Here is a 9,534-nt window from a genome sequence, read left to right as displayed (position 1 = left end):
GGATGAGATGTTTGACGAGCAGGTGTCCACATACATGTAGTATATATATATAAATATGTATGTATGTATGTATGTATGTATGTATGTATGTATGTATGTATGATGTTTGGCAATTAGTCCTGGCTCGCAGTCGGAGATCCAATTATTCCCAAAGGTGTTCGATGGGGTTGAGGGCAGGGCTCTGTGCAGGCCAGTCAAGTACTTCCACACCAATCTCATCAAACCACTTCTGTATAGACCTTGCTTTATGCACAGGGGCATTGTCATGCTGAAACAAGAAAGGGCCTTCTACGAACTGTTGACACAGAATTGGAAGCACTGAATTATCTAGAATGTCATTGTATGCTGTAGCGTTAACATTTCCCTTCACTGGAACTAAGGGGCCTAGTCTGAACCATGAAAAACAGCCCCAGAGCATTATTCCTCCTCCACCAAACTTTACAGTTGCCACTATCCATTGGGAAAGGTAGCGTTCTCCTGACATCCGCCAGATTCAAATCCAGGTTCGTCTTCCACTGCTCCAGAGTTCAACTGCGGCGAGCTTTACACAACTCCAGTCGACATTTGGTGTTGAGCATGGTGATCTTAGGCTTTTGTGCGGCTGCTTGGCCAAGGAAACCCATTTCATGAGGCTCCCGACAAACAGTTATTGTAGTGACGCTGCTTCCAGAGGCAGTTTGGAACTCGGTAGTGGGTGCTGCATCTGAGAACACATGATTTTTACGCGCTACGTGCTTCAGCACTCGACTGTTCCGTTCTGTGAGCTTGTGGGGCCTACCACTTCCCGGCTGAGCCGTTGTTGCTCCTAGACATTTCCACTTCACAAGCTCATTCTAGCAGGGCAAATTTTATCATCTGACTTGTTGGAAAGGTGGCATCCTATGATGGTGCCACATTGAAAGTCACTGAGCTCTTCAGTAAGGCCATTCTACTGCCAATGTTTTTGCTATGGAGATTGCATGGCTACGTACTCGATTTTATACACCTGTCAGCAACGGGTGTGGCTGAAACAGCCAAATTCACTTATTTGAAGGGCTGTCCACATACTTTTGTAAATATCGTATTTGTTGGAATGTATTCAGACAACTTGATTTTTTCCACAATTTGTTACATTACAGCTTATTCTAAAGTGCATTAACTCGTTTTTTCCTCATCAATCTACACACAATACCCCATAATGACAAAGCAATAATAGTTTTTTTGGAAATAGCTGTGCAGCAACGCTCCCCATACAACCTGACAGAGCTTGAGAGGAGAGAAGAATGGGATTAACTCCCCAAATACAGGCATGCCAAGCTTGTAGCCTTATACCCAAGAAGACTCAAGGCTGGTAGAACCCAAAGTTTTTTGAATTTTTTTATACATTTGGTTCATTAAGTGGTATTGTGTGTAGAGTCCCATTTTAGAACTGTGGAAATGTATTCTGTGAGCACAGCCAAAGAGCCCTTTTAAAATATAAACGGAACATGCAACACTTTCAAAGATTTTACTGAGTTACAGTTCATAGAAGGAAATCAGTCAATTTAAGTAAATTCATTAGGCCCTGATTGATGGATTTCACATAAATGGGCAGCGTTGGTTGCACCCACTGGGGAGCCAGCCCCACCCACTGGGGAGCCAGCCCCACCCACTGGGGAGCCAGCCCCACCCACTGGGGAGCCAGCCCCACCCACTGGGGAGCCAGCCCCACCCACTGGGGAGCCAGGCCCAGACAATCAGTATTTGTTTTTTCCCCCACTAAAGGGCTTGATTACAGACAGAAATACTCAGATTACAAAAAACGCACATTTTAGAATAGCCTTTTATTGTTGTCAGCACAAGGTGCATTTGTGTAATTATGATAATGTTTTATCAGCTTGTTGATATGTCACAACTGTCAGCTGGATGGATTATCTTGGTAATGAAGGAATGCTCACTAACATGTAAACACATTTGTGCACAACATTTTAGAGAAATACACTATTAGTGCGTATCGAACATTTCTGGTATCTTTTATTTCAGCTCATGAAACATGGGACCAATACTTTACATGTTGCGTTTATATTTTTGTTCAGTATAGATTCTAGATATAACCTTTTTTTATAAGAGTGTACAGTACTAGTGGCTGAATAGTGACCTATGTGGACATTTGATTTGCTTACATGGCTCATCACCCTAGAATGGTATTGTTAAATGTTCCATTTATATCCTGAGGCTGCATTTATTGTAGCTGGGGATTTTAACAAAGCCAATTTAAGAGCAAGGCTACCTAAATTCTATCAGCATATTGATTGCACTACATGCAGTCGTAATACACTGCTACTCTAACTTCCGCGATGCATACAAAGCCCTCCCTTTGGCAAATCCGACCACGACGCCATCTTGCCCTTGTCTTATAGGCAGAAACTCAAACAGGATGTACCAGTGACTAGAACTATTCAACGCTGGTCTGACCAATCGGAATCTACACTTCAAAATTGTTTTGATCTCGCAGACTGGGATATGTTCCGGTCAGCCATAGAGAATAACATCGACCTATACGCTGACTCGGTGAGCGAATTTATAAGGAAGTGCATTGGAGATGTTGCACCCACTGTGACTATAAAACCTACCCTAACCAGAAACCGTGGATGGATGGCAGGATTTGCGCAAAACTGAAAGTGAGAACCACCGCATTTAACCATGGAAAGAGGTCTGGGAATATGGCCGAATATAAACAGTGTAGTTATTAAATCAAACAAGCGAAATGCAGGTACAGGGACAAAGTGGAGTCACAATTCAACAGCTCAGGAAATCACTGACTTCAAAAAGAAAACCAGCCATGTCACGGACACCGACGTCACACTTCCAGATACCTTCTTACTAAACTAAACACCTTCTTTGCCCGCTTTGAGGATAATACAGTGTCACCGTCGTGGCCAGCTAACAAGAACTGCGCCCCCCCTCTCCTTCTCTGTGGCCGACGTGAGTAAAACATTTAAACGTGTTAACCCTCTCGCAAGTCTGCTGGCCCAGACGGCATCCCTAGCCGAGTCCTCAGAGCATGCTCAGACCAGCTGGCTGGTGTGTTTACGGACATATCCCAGTCTGGGGTCCCCACATGCTTCAAGAGGGCCACCATCGTTCCTGTACCCAAGAAGGCAAAAATAACTGAACTAAATGACTACCACTTCTGTCATCATGAAGTGCTTTGAGAGACTAGTCAAGGATCATATCATCTCCACCTTACCGGCCACCCTAGACCCACTTCAGTTTGCATACCGCCCCAACAGGTCCACAGACGATGCAATCGCCATCACACAGCACACTGCCCTATCCCATCTGGACAATAGGAATACCTATGTAAGAATGCTGTTCATTGACTACAGCTCAGCATTCAACACCATAGTACCCTCCAAGCTCATCATCAAGCTGGAGGCCCTGGGCCTCAACCCTGCCCTGTGCAATTGGGTCCTGGACTTTCTGATGGGCCGCCCCCAGTTGGTGAAGTTAGGAAACAACATCTCCACCTCGCTGACTCTCAACACTGGGGCCCCACAAGGATACGTGCTCAGCCGCCTCCTGTATTCCCTGTTCACCCAACGACTGCCTGGCCATGCACGCCTCCAACTCAATCATCAAGTTTGCAGACGACACAACAGTAGTAGGCTTGATTACCAACAATAACTAGACGGCCTACAGGGAGGAGGTGAGGGCCCTCGGAGTGTGGTGTCAGGTAAATAACCTCACACTCAACGTCAACAAAACAAAGGAGATGATCGTGGACCAGGAAACAGCAGAGGGAGCATCCCCCTATCCACATTGACGGGACAGTAGTGGAGAAGGTGGAAAGTTTTAAGTTCCTCGGAGTACACACCACTGACAAACTGAAATGGTCCACCAACACAGACAGCGTGGTGAAGAAGGCGCAACAGTGCCTATTCAATTTCAGGAGCTGAAGAAATTTGCCTTGTCACCCAAAACCCTGAATAACTAGTACAAATCCACAATCGAGAGCATCCTGTCGGGCTGTATCACAGCCGTGTACGGCAACTGCTCCTCCATCAACCTTCAAGGCTCTCCTGAGGGTGGTGCGGTCTGCACAACGCATCACCAGTGGCAAACTACCTGCCCTCCATGAAACCTATAGCACCTGATGTCACAGGAAGGCAAAAAAGATCATCAAAGACATCAACCACCCAAGCCACTGCCTGTTCACACCGCTACCATCCAGAAGGCGAGGTCAGTACAGGTGCATCAAAGCTGGGACCAAGACACTGAAGAACAGCGTCTATCTCAAGGCCATCAGACTGCTAAACAGCCATCACTAACTCAGAGAGGCTGCTGCCTACATGGAGACCTAATGACTGGCCACTTTAACAAATGGATCACTAGTCACTTTAAATAATGGCACTTTAATAATGTTTACATATCTTACATTACTCACATCATATGTACAGTTGAAGTCAGAAGTTTACATACACCTTAGCCAAATACATGTAAACTCAGTTTTTCACTATTTAATCCTAGTAAAAATTCCCTGTCTTAGGTCAGTTAGGATCACCACTTTATTTTAAGAATGTGAAATGTCAGAATAATTGTAGAGAGAAGGCTTTTTTCAGCTTTTATTTCTTTCATCACATTCCCAGTGGGTCAGAAGTTTACATACACTCAATTAGTATTTAGTAGCATTGCCTTTGTATTGTTTAACTTGGGTCAAACGTTTCAGGTAACCTTCCACAGGCTTCCTCCAATAAGTTGGGTGAATTTTGGCCCATTCCTCCTAACAGAGCTGGTGTAACTGAGTCAGGTTTGTGGGCCTCCTTGCTCACACACGCTTTTTCAGTTCTGCCAAAAAATTGTCTGTAGGATTAAGGTCAAAAAGGCAGTGTGTTTGAAGGTAGGCCTTGAAATAGATCCACAGGTACCCCTCCAATTAGCCTATCAGAAGCTTCTAAAGCCATGACATAATTTTCTGGAATTTTCCAAGTTGTTTAAAGGCACAGTCAACTTAGTGTATGTAAACTTCTGATCCACTGGAATTGTGATACAGTGAAATAATCTGTCTGTAAACAATTGTTGGAAAAATGACTTGTGTCATGCACAAAGTAGATGTCCTAACAGACTTGCAAAAACTATAGTTTGTTAACAAGAAATTTGTGGAGTGGTTGAAAAAGGAGTTTTAATGAATCCAAGTCTATGTAAACTTCAGACTTCATCTGTATATACTGTATTTTATACCATCTACTGCACCTTGCCTATGCCGCTCTTCCATCGCTCGTTCATATATTTTTATGTACATATTCTCATTCACCCCTTTTAGATTTGTGTGTATTAGGTAGTTGTTGCTGAACTGTTAGATTACTTGTTAGATATTACTGCACGGTCGGAACCAGAAGCACAAGCATTTCGCTACACTCGCATTAACATCTGCTATGGCAAATACAATTTGATTAGATTTGATTTTACTAATTTCCCTACATAATCATTTCCATTAGTTATTTCCCCCTATTAGAAGTCTATGCCCCAGGTGTTTTTCCCATCAGAATTACTCCATTCAAACGAACTCAGTGTATTCTAATCAGACAGAAGTGTCATATAGGCCATTACGATGGCTTTGAACTTGTTTCAGTAAAAAAGAATGTGCCAAAAATATCCACCCCTCCACTGCATGCATTAATCAAACCATATTCATCAGTTCAGGCCTGATCAGGGAGAACAGGGAGAAGGGTGATGCTGAGCTCGTTCCCACTAATTAGCTTAGCAATTATTGTAAGCTGTCACAGTTCTTTAGCCCCCGTCTGGACCGCGTGTGCTCCAGAACATAATCCTCCTCAAATGACAAGATAATGGAGGCAGAGAGGCCACCGCTTCGAAAGGAACCTGCAGATATAATCCTCTACAGGGACCTTTTAGGAAGAGAGAGAGAGAGAGAGAGAGAGAGAGAGAGAGAGAGAGAGAGGGAGGGATAGAGGGAGAGAGCGAGAGAGGGAGGGAGATTTCAGCTTTCATGCTGAAATCTCCCAATTGTGTTTTCACAGTAGTTACTGCACCTCGTCATAGTTTTGTTCATTTAAATATTCCAACATGCATATAAAGATAAGCCAGTTCAGAAAGGGAACCCGAGTGCCCACCTCAGCTGAGCATCAGCTTAGAAAGCACAATTAGATGCTAGTAACAATCACGCCTACCTTATTTGGCGGTCTACTTAAGCTGACGGGTTCTGCTCACACATCCTGCTGCTCCTTGCTGCTTCCTGCTAGTATGTAGCTTAACTTCAGAACGTCTAAGAAAAGATACAGCCATGAGCAAGATGTGCTTACAGGTATACAATGTTGCTATACTGTGACAATTTTACTACCGCTATACTGTGAACGCGTAGATACATGTATATGCTCTAAAAGTTTCTATACAGTTGCTTAACAATGTCATTTAATTATAAAGAATTCTTCCAACAACAGTAAACGCACCCTTCCTCTTGTTAACCTTCTGTTGTTCACTTCCTGATGTGAGACAGGAGAGGAGAACCTATTAAAACCTAATTTAGCAGACAAACAAACAGACAGATACACACAAACACAAACACAATACAATCTTACAGAGCGAGAGAGAAATAAATACATAAATAAAGAGATTTAGTCATAGATCAATAACCCTTCTGCATGGATCCTTTCCCCTGCCACAGTGTGAACACATCACTGGTACCTACTTTGATCAAAGCGTCCTGCTTAGGCATATGCCACTCCTTACTGCAGGATGTGCAAAGCATACTGTGTAAAGCATCAGTCTGAATTGGAAATACACAATTCGGTTTATTCTGTTTGGTACCAGAGTTTCTGAAGGCCACATGGTTGTCTGGGAAACAAGGATTTGTTGGCAGGAATCTAATAAGACAGCCATCGGGCGTCTTATGAGTCGCCTTCTGAGTGTTCGAAATCTGGGCAGGGAATTCCAGTACCTGGTTGACTGGGAGGGTTATGGCCCGGAGGAGAAGTGCTGGGTCCCCTATAGGAACATCATGGACCCAACCCTGATCGCTGAGTTCCGGCACCCCGTTCAACCAGGTATGGGCCCAGGTAGGATACCAGGTGGTGCCCCTGGGGGGAGGGGGGGGGGACTGTCACACCCTGATCTGTTTCACCGGTCTTGTGCTTGTCTCCACACCCCACCAGGTGTCTCCTATTATCCCCTGTGTATTTATACCTTCGTTGTCTGTCTGTCGGCCAGTTTGTCTTGTTTTGTCAGGTCTTACCAGTGTGTTTCCCGTTGCTCTAGTTCTTGTTTTCTAGTCTTCCCGTTTCTCGACCTTTCTGACTGGCCTGAGCCTGCCTGCCATTATGTCCCTTTTTGACTCTGCCTTGGATTACGAACCTCTGCCTGCCGTTATGTCCCTTTTTGACTCTGCCTTGGATTACGAACCTCTGCCTGCCGTTATGTCCCTTTTTGACTCTGCCTTGGATTACGAACCTCTGCCTGCCTTTATGGCCCTTTTTGACTCTGCCTTCGATTACGAACCTCTGCCTGCCCTCGACCTGCCCTTTTGCCTGTCCCTTTGTTATAACTATTCAGAGAACCAAACCATCCGCTTCCTGTGTCTGCATCTGGGTCATATCCTGAGTCGTGATAATCAAAATGAAAGCATTTTGAACAGATTCATTTTTCTTTAGGCTAGTAGTATTGGTTTATTGCAGCCATAGACAGAATTGTACACCAATTTACAATCAGATTATTATCAAATAGTAAAATCATACACTATCAAAATCCTTTCAATATAAATACAAAAAGATAATACCCTCAACTAACACAGTTCCTCGTGATCAGTTACTTGATTGACAACACTGTTTGAGACAAAATAATCTGTGGGTGTGGTGGTGGTGGTACACTGCTATGGGATTAGCCAACAGGCTACTCTGATATTTAACCCTTCTAAAATAAATAATAACTGTTCAAAGTGTAATCACAACTTGCCCTTTGGCATCTAAATGAGCTCTAAAATACCAGCAGGGAAATGTAATAATGTGCATCTTCATTCGGTCTGCTCTGAATTGGACTTTTATTTTCCGTGAACATGGCAATTCCATATTATTGTGTGGAAGGGTGTCCATCTATCTGAGCAAAAAAGGTCCAAAATGTGAATGGCTGGAAATGATATATTAATATTTGTTGAGTATGACTGAGCTGCAGTATTAACCCAATCTGAAAGACAAACTCAAGCCAAGAGACGAAAATACATGAGGTGCCTTTCGAAAGTATTCACCCCCTTGGTATTTTTCCTGTTTTGTTGCCTTACAACCTGGAATTAAAATTATTTTGGGGGGGGAGTTTGTATCATTTGATGTACACAACATGCCTACTGGCGAACAGCATTTTTTTCTTTAAACAATGGCTTTTTTTCTGGCCACTCTTCTGTAAAGCCCAGCTCTGTGGAGTGTATGGCTTAAATTGGTCCTACGGACAGATACTCCAATCTCTGCTGTGGAGCTTTGCAGCTCCTTCAGGATTATCTTTGGTCTCTTTGTTGCCTCTTTGATTAATGCCCTCCTTGCCTGGTCTGTGAGTTTTGGTGGACGGCCCTCTATTGGAAGGTCTGTGGTGCCATATTCTTTCCATTTTATTTTTTAATAATGGATTTAACGGTGCTTTGTGGGATGTTCAATGTTTCTGATATTTTTTTATAACCCAACCCTGATCTGTACTTCTCCACAACTTTGTCCCTGACCTGTTTGGAGAGCTGCTTGGTCTTCATGGTGCAGCTTGCTTGGTGGTGCCCCTTGCTTAGTGGTGTTGTAGACTCTGGGGCCATTCAGAAAAGGTGTGTGTATGTACAGTTGAAGTCAGAAGTTTACATACACCTTAGCCAAATACATTTAAACTCAGTTTTTTCACAATTCGTGACATTCAATTCTAGTAAAAATTACCTGTCTTAGATCAGTTAGGATAACCACTTTATTTTAAGAATGTGAAATGTCAGAATAATGGTAGAGAGAATGATTTATTCCAGCTTTTATTTCTTTCATCACATTCCCAGTGGGTCAGAAGTTTACATACACTCAATTAGTATTTGGCAGCATTGCCTTTAAATTGTTTTACTTGGGTCAAACATTTCAGGTAGCCTTCCACAAGCTTCCCACAATAAGTTGGGTGAATTTTGGCCCATTCCTCCTGACAGAGCTGATGAGTCAGCCTCCTTGCTTGCACACGCTTTTTCAGTTCTGCCCACAAATTTTCTATACGATCGAGGTCAGGATGGCCACTCCAATACATTGACTTTGTTGTCCTTAAGCCATTTTGCCACAACTTTGGAAGTATGCTTGGGGTCATTGTCCATTTGGAAGACCCATTTTGCGACCAAGCTTTAACTTCCTGACTCATGTCTTGAGATGTTGCTTCAATATATCCACATAATTTTCCTCCCTCATGAAGCCATTTATTTTGTGAAGTGCACCAGTCCCTCCTGCAGCAAAGCACCCCCGCAACATGATCCTGCCACCCCCGTGCCTCACGGTTGGGATGGTGTTCTTCGGCTTGCAAGCCTCCCCCTTTTTCCTCCAAACATAACAAGGGTCATTATGGCCA

Source organism: Oncorhynchus tshawytscha, linkage group LG28 (assembly GCF_018296145.1).
Source record: "Oncorhynchus tshawytscha isolate Ot180627B linkage group LG28, Otsh_v2.0, whole genome shotgun sequence".
Lineage (NCBI taxonomy): Eukaryota > Metazoa > Chordata > Actinopteri > Salmoniformes > Salmonidae > Oncorhynchus > Oncorhynchus tshawytscha.
This window is presented reverse-complemented; position numbering follows the sequence as displayed.